This window comes from Giraffa tippelskirchi, chromosome 3 (genome assembly GCF_054371585.1).
Source record: "Giraffa tippelskirchi isolate mGirTip1 chromosome 3, T2T-mGirTip1v1.2.pri, whole genome shotgun sequence".
NCBI lineage: Eukaryota > Metazoa > Chordata > Mammalia > Artiodactyla > Giraffidae > Giraffa > Giraffa tippelskirchi.
This window is the reverse complement of record NC_137277.1, coordinates 78,607,380-78,622,685: the sequence shown is the minus strand read 5'-3', so window position 1 is coordinate 78,622,685 and position 15,306 is coordinate 78,607,380. Positions and strand designations below refer to the sequence as shown.

The window sequence follows — 15,306 nt, the reverse complement described above, 5'->3', positions numbered from 1 at the left end:
TGCAAAAAGTCAGACATGAAATGATCAAGCAACTAAACAACAACAACTTCTCTAAATCACAGTAATCGTCATCATTATTGGGTAGTGATAAAGGTAAAATAAGATATCTGTAAAATTATTTATAAAATCTAAAGCTACATACAGATGTAAGTTATAAAAAAAATGCTTTCATAATAAGATAATCAGTGCTGTAAAATTGACTAAAAAAATTTTAAAAAATGACTACCTCTTCACCCCATCATGATGCTTCTATCTCAGAGTACTTCCTATTTCCACTAGCAATGAGGATTACTGTAGTCCAAGTTTCTTCTTCCTTACACTTGTCCCAGACTTCCCTCTATCTACTCCATCCTCCTAATAAGTTATGTATGCTCTTCCAAAGGATATATATTTTTCATCAAATATCACAGAAAATCCTGTTCACAATTCCCTGGAGTAACCAAGTGTCCATCACTGAACTTGAGTCACTTACAGTTATAGCATCATTTATTGCCATTCAGAATATTTAAAAGAGGAATGAAAATGTCTTGATAAAATGGGTGAAAAAAGTCTCTGCATAGTGAATTATTAGCCACAAAAGTACTTGTGGAACTTTTATGCCCATACAAAGTCCCCAAGATCTTACTGAAAGGCAGATACTGAATAAGCAAATCTGGGGTGAAGCCTGAGTTTCTGCACTGCCCAGGTGATGTTGACACTGCTGCTCTGTGTCCTTTGAGTGACTGGAGCCTACACTATGATTCCTAATATTTCAAGTATGAGGACACTCTTAAAATTTTAAGTGTTGGTATTATTTTGATTATACATTTTAAAATGCATATAAGCAAAAAATCATAATCTTACCAACCAAAGATAATAAGCACAACTATTAATAATTGGTTTATAAGTGGTATATATAGATAACAAATCAAAGTAGGAGTCCTTCTATCCATATTGTTTTTTTCAAGTATAGTTGTTGTACCATCTATCCACGTTATTTTAAGGCTCTTTAAATTAATTTTAAACATACTCAAATAATACAAATTTTAGAAAATTCATGAAGTCAAAAAAGTAAAAAGAAGACACAAATCACCTGTAATTTTATAGTTAGATACAAAGCACAAACCATGTGAGCACATCAGTTTATTCTTTCCCATATGCCCACACCCAACCCCAACTCTGTTGCCACTGCACTGCGTATCTACATCATGTGATAGCAATATCGTGGTGATAAGACTGAAAGAAAGACACAGACACATCTAGATGAAATTGCTTGAAGTAAAAGTTATTTTAAAATAAACTTAGGAAGTTTTAAATATTATGGAATGGGGGCATGCAGGGCTTCCCAAGGTTTTCAGCCACAAGAATACTGATTTACAGCCATAGCAGCCATGGAGAGTGGGTTCATCTGTTTTTCTCTCTGGAATTTTGTAAAAATTGAATGCTATAGTTCACTGTATTTAGTGATGATGAAATTTTCCTGGGAGCGGAGCATGTCCTGGATTTTAAGTTGCTTTTCCAATTCAGGGCAAGTTGATGGGTACATGCTACTGTGAACATGCTACTGAGTTTTCTGACTTCAGATCTTACACATTTTCCCAGCACCATAGTTATATAGCAGTGTCAAGATAAAGAATCATACTTTCACAGCAAATAAATGGTAAAACTTCCCGGAAGTGGTATCCTTGAGCTCAGTGGTTATTTGCTAACAATCTGGCCTGCCAGAGGTCAATATGGGTTTCTCCTTTACCCCTTCCCAGAAGTTCATGATAATTGTGAAAACTAGTAATAGGTATCACACTTAGACATTCTCTCACTAATTCTAATTACTTTAAATGGAGGTGAAACAGCCATATCTCTGCAGTTTTCCAATTGAATCAAGGTCAGTCAGGAAGCAGGAGGCCAGGAGGGCAAAATTTCCTGAGAGCTAACAGTTCAATCACTCACTACTTCCTCACATGAAATAATTATCTTTGATGCTTATTACTGCCAAGTTGCTCTGAATTGGAGATAGAGATTTGTGTGGATAAGTGGAAGTGCTGATGTGTAAGTCAAATTCTTACAAATCACAAAAGATAGACACCCAACACACCCACACACTTACATGCTCACTCTTGTCTGGAGCCTTTCCTTGGCACCAGAGGTTTGTATGCAGCATAAGTGTTCTAGTGATCAAAAGAGGGATAGAACAAAAAGGTCTTTGAACTTGGAATATGATGGACCAATTCTAGCCTCTCTTTTTTTTTTTTTTTTCATTTAGTGTGTCACCATAATTCTTTAAAATTTCTAACCAATATGCTCTGGGTCTCAAAGGCTGCACTCAAAGTGTCATCTGGGGCTGCAATTTCATTCATGTGGAGTTCAGCTCAGGAAGTCTCCACTTCCCATCCACCATGCTTGTTGGCAGCGCTCAGTTCCTCGCAAATTGGCAGACTGAGGGCCTCAGTTTTTATTGGATCTCGGTCAGAGGTTGCCCTCACTTTTTTGCTAGGTGGGCTTTACTATCACAGCCACTGGCTTCCTCAAAGCCAGCAAGAGAGAGACTCTCAATAAGACTGTAATCTTATGTAATATAATTGTGTGTATGTATAACATATGGGCTTTCCTGGTGGCTCAGACAGAAAAGAATCAGCCTGCAATGCAGGAGACTTGGGTTCAATCCCTGGGTTGTGAGGATCCCCTGGAAAAGGAAATGACAACCCACTTCAGTATTCTTGCCTGGAGAATTTCATGGACAGAGGAGCCAGGTGGGCTACAGTCCACGGGGTCACAAAAAGAGTCAGACACAACTGAGCAAATAACGTGTATAATATATACATATAATATGTATGTAATGACATATATACCATCACCTCTGTTAGCTATAAATGTCAGATCCTGCTCACATTTATACAGGGTCATATCAGGGTGAGGCTGTGTGCGTGCTAAGTCACTTCAGTTGTGTCCAATGCTTTGCAACCCTATGGACTGTTCCCTGCCAGGCTCCTCTGTCTGTGAGATTCTCCAGGCAAGAATACTAGAGTGGATTGCCATACCCTTCTCCAGGGGATCTTCCAAACCCAGGGATCAAACTTGTGTCTCTTATGTTTACTGCATTGGCAGGCAGGTTCTTTACCATTAGTACCGCATGGGAGGCCCTAGGTGATATTACCATCTACATATACTGTGTGTGTGTGTGTGTGTGTGTGTGTGTGTGTGTGTGTGTGTGTGTGTGATTTATTTTAAGGAACTGGCTCATGAAATTGGTGAGGCTTGCAACAGGGTAGGCTGGCAACTCAGGCAGAGGTTGATCTATTATTTTTTTTATTCCAGTTTTATTGAGATATAATTTAACATACAGCATTGTGGAAGTTTAAGGTGTACATGAAAATGATTTGACTTATATACATTATGGAATGATTATCACAAGTTTAGTTAACATTCATCACCTCATATTTTGTATCTACAAAGTTAAAAAAAGAGAAAAAAATTGTGTGATGAGAACTTTTAGCATTTACTCCCTTCAGTTCAGTTCAGTCGCTGAGTCATGTCTGACTCTTTGCGACCCCATGGACTGCAGCATGCCAGGCTTCCCTGTCCATCACTAACTCCCGGAGCCTACTCAAACTCATGTCCATCGAGTTGGTGATGCCATCCCACCATCTCATCCTCTGTTGTCCCCTTCTCCTCCTGCCCTCAATCTTTCCCTGCATCAGGATCTTTTCAAATGAGTCAGTTCTTGCCATCAGGTGGCCAAAGTATTGGAGTTTCAGTTTCAGCATCAGTCCTTCCGATGAATATTCAGGACTGATTTCCTTTAGGATGGACTTGTTGGATCTCCTTGCTGTCCAAGGGACTTTCAAGAGTCTTCTTCAACACCACAGTTCAAAAGCATCAATTCTTCGGCACTCAGCTTTCTTTATAGTCCAACTTTCTCATCCATACACGACTACTGGAAAAACCTTTGACTAGACGCACTTTGTTGACAAAGTATTGTCTCTGCTTTTAATATGCTGTCTAGGTTGGCCACGGTTTTCTTTCAAGAAGTAAGTGACTTTTAATTTCATGGCTGCAGTCACCATCTGCAGTGATTTTGGAGCCCAGAAAAATAAAGTCTCTCACTGTTTCCCCATCTATTTGCCATGAAGTGATGGGACCAGATGCCATGATCTCAGTTTTCTGAATGTTGAGTTTTAAGCCAGCTTTTTCACTCACCTCTTTCACTTTCATCAAGAGGCTCTTTAGTTCTTCTTTGCTTTCTGCCATAAGGGTGCTATCATCTGAGTATCTGAGGTTATTGATATTTCTCCCAGCAATCTTGATTCCAGCTTGTGCTTTATTCCCTTAAAAACCTTTATATATTATATACAACTGTATTAATTATATTTATCATGCTGTACATTACATCCCTAATACTTATTTATCTTATAACTAGAAATTTGTGGTACCTTTTGACTGACTTTATCCAGTTCCACCTCCCCTCCCCATGGCCTTTAGCTGGTAATCCTATGAGTTTGTTCATATGTTTATTTTTGAAGTATAAGATGATACAGTTTTGAGGCAGAATCTCTTCCTCTCTAGAAAACTTCTATTTTTACTTTCTTAAGGCATTCACTCATTTTACTAAAGGAAATCTCCTTTTCTTAAAGTTGACTGTATATACAAAATACCTTCACAGTGACACTTAAATTAGTGTGTAACTAATAACTGGCACTATAATCCAGCCAAGCTGACCATACTGGCTTCCTAGGGCTATTGTAATAAAGTTCACAACTGGATGACTTAATCAAAATTTATTTTTTCACCGTTCTGGAAGCTATAAGGCTGAAATCAGGGTGTTGGCAGGGCCATAATCCTTCCGAAGCCTCTAGAGGAAGATTCTTCCTTGCCTCTTCCAGCTTCTGGTAGTCTCAGATATCCTTTGGCTTATGGTAATGTTACTTCATTCTCCTCTGTCTTCACACGGCCATCTTCCCTCTGTATCTTTTTGTGGCCAAATTTTCTTCTTATAAGGACACCAGTCAGGTTGGATTAAAGCCCACCCTTATCCAGTATGACTTAATGTTAACCTGATTACACTTACAAAGACCCCATTTCCAAAAATACAGTCACATTCACAGGTACCAAGGGAGTCAACCCATGACACTGACCGTAACAGATATTTATGCACCATCTCCTATTTTGCATTGGTTTAGAACTGCTCCCAGGGCTGCTAACTCTCTGGAAATTTAGCCTACCTGGAGAGACAGCCAAGAAAACTGAGGCCAGAGAAAACTCTCAGGCTGAGCTTGCTGAGACAGACCATGAGCATATGAGAGAAGGAGAATAGAAGTGTTACTGGGGTGCAGGTGGGGTGTGAATGCCATTCACCACACAACATCAGCCAGGGGACATCCAGAGGTGACACTTCCCTAAATTCAAACTGTGTCCCCAGTAAGTTCATCAGTCTCACAGAACTAAACAATGGTGCAGAGTGTTGTACACCCTGAAACCCAAGTGACTAGAGACAAGCTACTATTTCATACTTCTTTTCTGAAGTGATAAATAGAGTTCAATCTTGGAAAGAAAACTGTCCTGTTTTTAATGCTGAGAAAAGCTTCATAGGCCTCTTTTGTTATACAGAGGTAAAGCCAAACATTACCCTGTAATGGTGAGGTTTAAGACAACTTCTCTCGTAGTGATTAGAATTACATCTCAGCAGAACTTGTTTTGATCTTGACTGTGAAATAGACCTTATGCTAACTGCAGAGAAAGAATATTTTCTTTTAATCTTTTAATCTTTCTTTTAATCTTTCAGAGGGATATGAGAAGTTTGCTTGCTAGCCTAGGCAATAGGTAAGGAGAGCTTAGCAATCTTTCTACAGAGTTATGGGTTTATCTGCCGGTGATTTTGGTCTGCAGTGTGACACTAGGCAGGGCCTAAGATGCAACAGGGGGAGGCTTAGTCTGAAGTTTGAAGGAGCCATTATATACTTGGATTAGTTTACTAGGGCCGCTGTAACAAAGTACCACATGCCAAGTGGTTTAACCAAGAGAAGTTTATTGTCTCTCAATTCTGTAGGCTACAAGTTCAAAATCAAGTGTCAGCAGGGCCATGCTCTCTCTGAAAATGCTAGGGGAGGACATGTTCCAGGCCTCTCTCATTGCTGTTGTTCAGCTGCTAAGTTGTGTCCGACTCTTTGCGACCCCAAGGACTGCAGCATACAGGAGTCCTCTGTCCTTCACTATCTCTTGGAATTTGCCCAGATTCACATCCATTGAGTTGGTGATGCTATCTAACCATCTCATTCTCTGCCACCCTCTTCTCCTTTTGCCTTCAATCTTTCCTAGCATCAGGGTCTTTCCAATGAGTCAGCTCATCACATCAGGTGGCCACAGAATTGAAGCTTCAGCATCAATCCTTCTAATGAATATTCAGTGTTGATTTCCTTTAGGATTGATTGGTTTGATCTCCTTGCAGTACAGGAAATTCTCAGAAGTCTTCTTCAGCACCACAATTCGAAAACATCAGTTCTTCAGTGCTCAGCCTTCTTTATGGTCCAACTCTCACATCCATATATGACTACTAGAAAAAGCAGAGCTTTGACTACATGGACCTTTTCAGCAAAGTGATATCTCTGCTTTTTAATACGCTACCTGATTTGTCTTAGCTTTCCTTTCAAGAAGCAAGGGTCTTTTAATTTCATGACTGCAGTCATAGTAATTTTGGAGCCCAGGAAAATAGAATCTGCCACTGCTTCTCCTTTTCCTACTTCTATTTGCCATGAAATGATGGGACAGGATGCCATGATCTGACTTTGTTTAATGTTGAGTTTTAAGCCAGCTTTAAGCCAGCTTTACTCTCGTCTCTCACCCTCATCCAGAGGCTCTTTAGTTCCTCTTCACTTTCTGCCATTAGAGTAGTATCATCTGCTTATCTGAGGTTACTGATATTTCTCCTGGTAGTCTTGACTCTAGGAGCTTGTAATTCATCCAGTCTTCCATTTCCTGTGATGTAGTGTTCATATAAGTTAAATAAGCAGGGTGAGAATATACAGCATTAACTGTACTCACTTCCCAGTTTGGAACTAGTCAGTTGTTCCATGTCCAGTTCTAACTGTTGCCTCTTTACCTGCATACAGATTTCTCAGGAGAAAGGTGAGGTGGTCTGATACTCCCATGTCTTTAGGAATTTTCCACGGTTTGTTGTGATCCACACAGTCAACGGCTTTCATGTAGTCAATCAAGCAGAAGTAGATGTTTTCCTGGAATTCCCTTGCTTTCTATATGATCCAACAAATGTCAGCAATTTGACCTCTAGTTCCTCTGCCTTTTCTAAACCCAGCTTGTACATATTTGGTTCATGTACTGCTGAAGATTAGCCTGAAGGTTTTTGAGCATAACCTTACTAGCATGTGAAATGAGTGCAACTGTATGATAGTTTGAACATTCTTTGGCATTGCCCTTCTTTGGTATTGGAATGAAAACCGACCTTTTCCAGTCCTGTGGCTGCTGCTGAGTTTTCCAAATTTGCTGACATATTGAGTGCAGCACTTTCACAGCATCATCTTTTAGGATTTGAAATAGCTCAGCTGGAATTCCATCACCTCCACTAGCTTTGTTCATAATAATTCTTCCTATGGCCCACTTTACTTCACACTCCAAGAAGTCCAACTCTAGGTGAGGTGAGTGACCAACCAATATGATTATCTGGGTCATTAAGACCTTTATTGTATAGTTCTTCTGTGTATTCTTGCCACTTCTTCTTAATCTCATCTGCTCTGTTAGGTTTTTGTAATTTCTCTTCTTTATCATGCCCATCTTTGCATGAAATGTTCCCTTAATAGTTCCCCAACTTACAGAACTCCAGTCTTCACTTGACATTCTCCTTGTGTGTGTGTGCTTTCTGTCCAAAGTTCCCCTTTTTATAAGGAGACCAATCATATTGGGTTAGATGCCCACCCTACTGATGTGTAACTTCATTTTAACTTAACTAATTACACCAAATGGTCGACACTGAAATCAGATTGATTATATTCTTTGCAGCCAAAGATGAAGAAGCTCTATACATTCAGCAAAAACAAGACTGGGAGCTGACTGTGGCTCAGACCATGAATTCCTTATTGCCAAATTCAGACTGAAATTGAAGAAAGTGGAGAAAACCACTAGACCATTCAGGTATGATCTAAATCAAATCTCTTTTGACTATACAGTGGAAGTGAGAAATAGATATAAGGGACTAGATCTGATAGACAGAGTGCCTGATGAACTATGGATGGAGGTTTGTGACATTGTACAGGAGACAGGAATCAAGACGATTCCCAAGAAAAAGAAATGCAAAAAAGCAAAATGGTTGTCTGAGGAGGCCTTACAAATAGCTGTGAAAAGAAGGGAAGCGAAAAGCAAAAGAGAAAAGGAAAGATATACTCATTTGAATGCAGAGTTGCAAAGAAGAACAAGGAGAGATAAGAAAGCTTTCCTCAGAGATCAGTGCAAAGAAATAGAGAAAAACAATAGAATCGGAAAGACTAGCAATCTCGGACTCTGAGGGAGAAGGTGAGGGTGGGACGTTCTGGGAGAATAGCATTGAAACATGTATATTATCATATGTGAAACAGAACACCATTCCATGTTCGATGCATGTGACAAGGGCTCAGGGCCGGGGCAATGGGATGATCCAGAAGGATGGGATGGGGAGGGAGGTGGGTGGGGGGTCCAGGAAGGGGAACACATGTAAACCCATGGCTGATTCATGTCAATGTATGGCAAAAACTATTACAATATTGTAAAGTAATTAGCCCCCAACTAAAATAAATAAATTTATAAAAAAAAAAAAAAGATAATTAGAGATACCAAGGGAAAATTTCATGCAAAGATGGGCTCAATAAAGGACAGAAAAGGGATGGACCTAACAGAGGCAGAAGATATTAAGAAGAGGTGGCAAGAATATACAGAACAATTGTACAATAAAGATCTTCACAACCCAGATAATCATTATGGTGTGATCACTCACACTCACCTAGAGCCAGACATCCTGGAATCCAAAGTCAAGTGGGCCTTAGAAAGCATCACTATGAACAAAGCTAGTGGAGGTGATGGAATTCCAGTTGAGCTATTTCAAATCCTGAAAGATGACACTGTGAAAGTGCTGCACTCAATACACTAGCAAATATGGAAAACTCAGCAGTGGCCACAGGACTCGAAAAGGTTAGTTTTCATTCCAATACCAAAGAAGGGCAATGCCAAAGAATGCTCAAACTACCGCACAATTGCACTCATCTCACACACTAGTAAAGTAATGCTTAAAATTCTCTGAGCCAGCCTTCAGCAATATGTGAACCATGAACTTCCAGATGTTCAAGCTGCTTTTAGAAAAGGCAGAGGAACCGGAGATCAAAATGCCAACATCCGCTGGATCATCGAAAAAGCAAGAGAGTACCAGAAAAACATCGATTTTTGCTTTATTGACTATGCCAAAGCCTTTGACTGTGTGGATCACAACAAACTGTAAAATTCTGAAAAAGATGGGCACACCAGACCACCTGACCTGCCTCTTGAGAAACCTGTATGCAGGTCAGGAAGCAACAGTTAGAACTGAACATGGAACAACAGACTGGTTCCAAATAGGAAAAGGAGTACATCAAGGCTGTATATTATCACCCTGCTTATTTAACTTATATGCAGAATACATCATGAGAAACACTGGGCTGGAGGAAGCACAAGCTGGAATCAAGATTGCCAGGAGAAATATCAATAACCTCAGATATGCAGATGACACCACCCTTATGGCAGAAAGTGAAGAAGAACTAAAAAGCCTCTTGATGAAAGTGAAAGAGGAGAGTGAAAAAGTTGGCTTAAAGCTCAAGATTCAAAAAACTAAGGTCATGGCATCCAGTCCCATCACTTCATGGCAAATAGATGGGGAAACAGTGAAAACAGTGGAAATAGTGTCAGACTTTATTTTTCTGGGCTCCAAAATCACTGCAGATTGTGATTGTTGCCATGAAATTAAAAGACGCTTACTCCTTGGAAGGAAAGTTATGACCAACCTAGACAGCATATTAGAAAGCAGAGACATTACTTTGTCAACAAAGGTCCATCTAGTCAAGGCTATGGTTTTTCCAGTGGTCATGTATGGATGTGAGAGTTGGACTATAAAGAAAGCTGAGCTCAGAAGAACTGATTCTTTTGAACTGTGGTGTTGGAGAAGACTCTTGAGAATCCCTTGGACTGCAAGGAGATCCAACCAGTCCATCCTAAAGGAGATCAGTCCTGGGTGTTCATTGGAAGAAATGATTTTGAAGCTGAAACTCCAATACTTTGGCCACCTGATGTGAAGAGCTGACTCATTTGAAAAGACCCTGATGCTGGGGAAGATTGAGGGCAGGAGGAGAAGGGGATGACAGAGGATGAGATGGTTGGTTGGTATCTCTGACTCGATGGACATGAGTTTGGGTGGACTCTGGGAATTGGTGATGGACAGGGAGGCCTGGCCTGCTGCAGTTCATGGGGTCGCAAGGAGTCGGACACGATTGAGTGACTGAACTGAACTAAACTGAATTACATCTACAACAACACTATTTCCAAATAAGGTCACATTCTGAGTTACTAAGATCTAGATTTTCAACAACTTATAACAATACCTTCATCTCATAGTTATACCTTTGACCAATTTTAAGAAGTTTTTTCTCTTCTTTTTTTGGTAGTTATTCTTTTTTTATAAGCCCACATCTTTAGTGAAGTAATCTAGGTTTCTTTTCAAGACTATGCCAGGTCTGCAGTGATGATGTATAGGAAAACTACCAAAGCATGGTGCTGCTGGTTAAGGACACGCAAAAAGCTACTGGCAAGGAAATCTGCTGGTAGGGAGGAAGACGGTTGACAGAGATGCTAAGTGACAATCAGTACAGGTTCTAGGACTTACAGGTATTCCTAAAGAAGCAAGAAATACTCAGAGAAGTGAAAAGACATGATTTCCTACTAATCAAGTAGGATAGAGCCTGGAAATTCTGTGATTTACACTTTGAAAAGAAGAGTGAATCTCAAAACAAATAATGGATATAACAGAACAGAAATGGACTCACAGACACGAAGAAAAAACTAGTGGTTATCAGTGGTGTGAGAGGTGGGGGCAAGGGCAAAATAGGAAAAAGGGACTAAAAGTAACAAACCACTAGGTGTAAAACAAATATAGTTCATATTTTATAATAACTTTAAATGGAGTATAATCCATAAAAATATCAAATCACTGTTATATGCTTGAAATTAACATTGGAAACCAACTATACGTCAATAGAAATAAATTCACTGTAAAAAAAAAAAAAGGCAATTTCATATGGTTCAATCTAAAAAAAGTTGAATCCAAAGTCCAGAATACTTGAGGATATTTGGTTTTAAACCTCACTTGCCAGAATCTTTAGAAAAGATCCATCTACCAGGGACAGACTCCCATTAATAAAGCTAAGTGAAATTGGTATATTTCAACTGCAATATCAATTAATTAATTAATTTAGAGTGAGAAATACAATTATTAGTTAAAATAGAACACTTGAATTGGCCAGTTGGTACATATACACCCTAAGGCCCATTTCTCATATAAATTCCTTCAGAATGCAGATTTACTTCTTTGTAATAAGAAACATAAAACCTTAAGCAAATTGAAAATTGACATCACCCTATGAACCAAAGGCTACCCTGTGAAGTGTAGAATCAATCAGAACAAGGCAAATGATATTATCTCATTGGAACACTCTGGTGTGTCAGGCTCTAGGGATCTGGTTTGCCCATCTCCACAGAGGGAAATGCCTCTTTCCCACACTCCCAGACTCAGACGTTGGTGGGTAAGGAAATAATGCATAATGATCTATTTGGTCTTTCTTTTCTATTTTTCAGGATGACTGTACATCCTCCGTTCACATTATCCTTATCCAAAAACAGTAAGTACACGTGTTTAGATCTCATCATACATAGACATTTTCACACTGCACTTCTGGGCTCCTAAGTTGTGAGTGTTCCCAAGCCCTTTGATCACAGAGTTACACAAATTTCCTCAGTTAACTCCCCTGATGACTGGGTGAGACCACAGTGTGTGGATTTTACCTCCTTATCTACCAGAGAGTGTGATGTCCCTCTCCTTCAAGTTTTGTGGAAGGGAGCACTCCCTGTGACTCACACATTTTAGCAAAACTCTGTGCTCTGTGTGTGTGTGTGCTAAGTCACTTCAATTTTGTCTAATTCCGTGGCCCTATGAACTGTAGCACACCATGCTCCATGGGATTCTCTAGAACAAGACTAGTCACTGGAATCCTCTGACATATGCACAAGCAAAGAAAGGTCTTGTACAGACTGCAAATGATCTTGTGGTCTTAATAGAATCCTCAGATTTTATAAATAACTTCTTGGAAAAGCCCCGTGATATTCTCACATACACATAGGTAATGAGTGACAGGATTGAAACAGAATCTGGCCTTTCAGACTCTCATTTGCTGCCTCTGGCTGGTGGGTTTTCCAGGTTTTGGTTGCTTCTGCCATATGCCCAAGAGTGCTCACTGGTAATCATCTGTCCTCTTCCTTATTACTTTCACCTTTTCCCCCTCACAGAGGGTGGAATGTCACAGAACCAAATCACTGATGTGTGAAAACATTTAGAGGGTTTAGATTTTTTTTTTTCATTTCTTGTCAGGGAAAAAACACACCTCTTTGTCATCAAGACAAAGTAGATTCTTTAAGAGAATTGTTTCCAATAAGACTACTCTGTAGTGGGTATTAGGGCTTCCCTGGTAGTGGGTATCAGCCGTAACCTGCTAGAAAATGAATTGAGCCATTCAAACATGTTAGTAGCATATTATGGAAAATTTATGTTCTCGTTCTAATGAAAGGTGATGGCTTCCTCAACCATAAACTTAGTCTGATTTTATTTAAATGTTATATAACCATCATAGGATCTATTGTGCTGGGCTTCTGAAGAGACAGGCAAATAGTCAGACATCCTGGAATGTGAAGTCAAGTGGGCCTTAGAAAGCATCACTATGAACAAAGCTAGTGGAGGTGATGGAATTCCAGTTGAGCTATTTCAAATCCTGAAAGATAATGCCGTGAAAGTGCTGCACTCAATATGCCAGCAAATCTGGAAAATGCAGCAGTGGCCACAGGATTGGAAAAGGTCAGTTTTCATTCCAATCCCAAAAAAAGGCAATGCCAAAGAATGCTCGAACTACCGCACAAGTGCACTCATCTCACATGCTAGTAAAGTAATGCTAAAAATTCTCCAAGCCAGGCTTCAGCAATACGTGAACCGTGAACTTCCAGATGTTCAAGCTGGTTTTAGAAAAGGCAGAGGAACCAGAGATCAAATTGCCAACATCCGCTGGATCATCAAAAAAGTAAGAGAGTACCAGAAAGACATCTGTTTCTGCTTTATTGACTATGCCAAAGCCTTTGACTGTGTGGTTCACAATAAACTATGGAAAATTCTGAAAGAGATGGGAATACCAGACCATGTGGCCTGTCTCTTGAGAAACCTGTATGCAGGTCAGGAAGCAAGAGTTAGAACTGGACATGGAAAAACAGACTGGTTCCAAATAGGAAAAGGAGTATGTCAAGGCCGTATATTGTTACTCTCCTTATTTAACTTATATGCAGTGTACATTATGAGAAACGCTGGGCTGGAAGAAGCACAAGCTGGAATCAAGACTGCCGGAAGAAATATCAATAACCTCAGATATGCAGGTGACACCACCCTTATGACAGAAAGTGAAGAAGAACTAAAGAACCTCTTGATGAAAGTGAAAGAGGAGTGTGAAAAAGTTGGCTTAAAGCTCAACATTCAGAAAACTAAGATCATGGCGTCTGGTCCCATCACTTCATGGGAAATAGATGGGGAAACAGTGGAAACAGTGTCAGACTTTATTTTTGGGGGCTCCAAAATCACTGCAGATGGTGATTGTAGCCATGAAATTAAAAGACCCTTACTCTGTGGAAGGAAGGTTATGGCCAACCTTGATAGCATATTTAAAAGCAGAGACATTACTTTGCCAACAAAGGTCCGTCTAGTCAAGGCTATGGTTTTTTCAGTAGTTATGTATGGATGTGAGAGTTGGATGGTGAAGAAAGCTGAGCGCCGAAGAATTGATTCTTTTGAACTGTGGTGTTGGAGAAGACTCTTGGACTGCGAGAAGATCCAACCAGTCAATCCTAAAGGAGATCAATCCTGGGTGTTCACTGGAAGGACTGATGTTGAAGCTAAAACTCCAATACTTTGGCCACCTCATGCGAAGAGTTGACTCATTGGAAAAGACCCTAATGCTAGGAAGGTTTGGGGGCAGGAGGAGAAGGGGACAACAGAGGATGAGATGCCTGGATGGCATCACCAGCTCAATGGACATGGGTTTGAGTGGACTCTGGGAGTTGGTGATGGACAGGGAGGCCTGGTGTGCTGTGATTCATGGGGTCGCAAAGAGTCGGACACAACTGAGCGACTGAACTGAACTGAACTGAGCTTGATTGGGTTTGGTTTAGTATGACATACAGGGTAATTTTTTCCTGCTTTAAGTCCAGTTAAAGCAAAACAATCCCCAGGACAGAAGTTTTGATTGTCTATGTTTATATGAATTACAGAAATGACTTTGGAAGGGAAATTTACTTTCAATGGCCTATTCCACTGTTTGAGTTGAAAAAACCATTTTTCTAATTCCATATATATGCATTAGTATACTGTATTGTTGTTTTTCTTTCTGGCTTACTTCACTCTGTATAATGGGCTCCAGTTTCATCCATCTCAGTAGATGGTAACAATAACCCTATATGCAAGTCAGAATAAGAGACACAGATGCATGGAACAATTTTATGGACTCTGAGGGAGAAGGTGAGAGTGGGACGTACTGGGAGAATAGCATTGAAACATGTATATTATCCTATGTGAAACAGAACACCATTCCATGTTCGATGCATGAGACAAGGGCTCAGGGCCGGGGCAATGGGATGACCCAGAGGGATGGGATGGGGAGGGAGGTGGGTGGGGGGTCCAGGAAGGGGAACACATGTAAACCCATGGCTGATTCATGTCAATGTATGGCAAAAACTATTACAATATTGTAAAGTAATTAGCCCCCAACTAAAATAAATAAATTTATTAAAAAAAAAAAAAAAGAAAAAAAACCATTTTTATTAGAAAATATACCGATGTATACCAGAAGCCAGTACCTATCTTTGAGTGAATCACAGCAACTTCAAGGCTGAATGTTCAGCCATCTTTTACTGTTCTACAGGCTTAACTTGTGAGAGGAGAATATGGTACAGAGAAAGGGGTTGAGCACAGGCTCTGGAGCTGCCTCCTTCATTTCTTAACTCTGTTACCTGGGCAAGATTCTT

At 40.0% G+C, this 15,306-nt stretch overlaps 1 long non-coding RNA gene across 1 annotated transcript in view; it reads left to right on the top strand.

The window, feature by feature from the left end:
- Nucleotides 1-15,093, top strand: part of LOC145541865 (uncharacterized) — a 542,540-nt gene extending 527,447 nt beyond the window's left edge. Inside the window, exons 10-12 of the long non-coding RNA XR_014079366.1 lie at nucleotides 7,984-8,115; nucleotides 11,830-11,873; nucleotides 12,879-15,093. This is a non-coding gene — a long non-coding RNA (uncharacterized LOC145541865). The remainder of the gene's footprint in view (nucleotides 1-7,983; nucleotides 8,116-11,829; nucleotides 11,874-12,878) is intronic.
- Nucleotides 15,094-15,306: the final 213 nt, after the last annotated feature.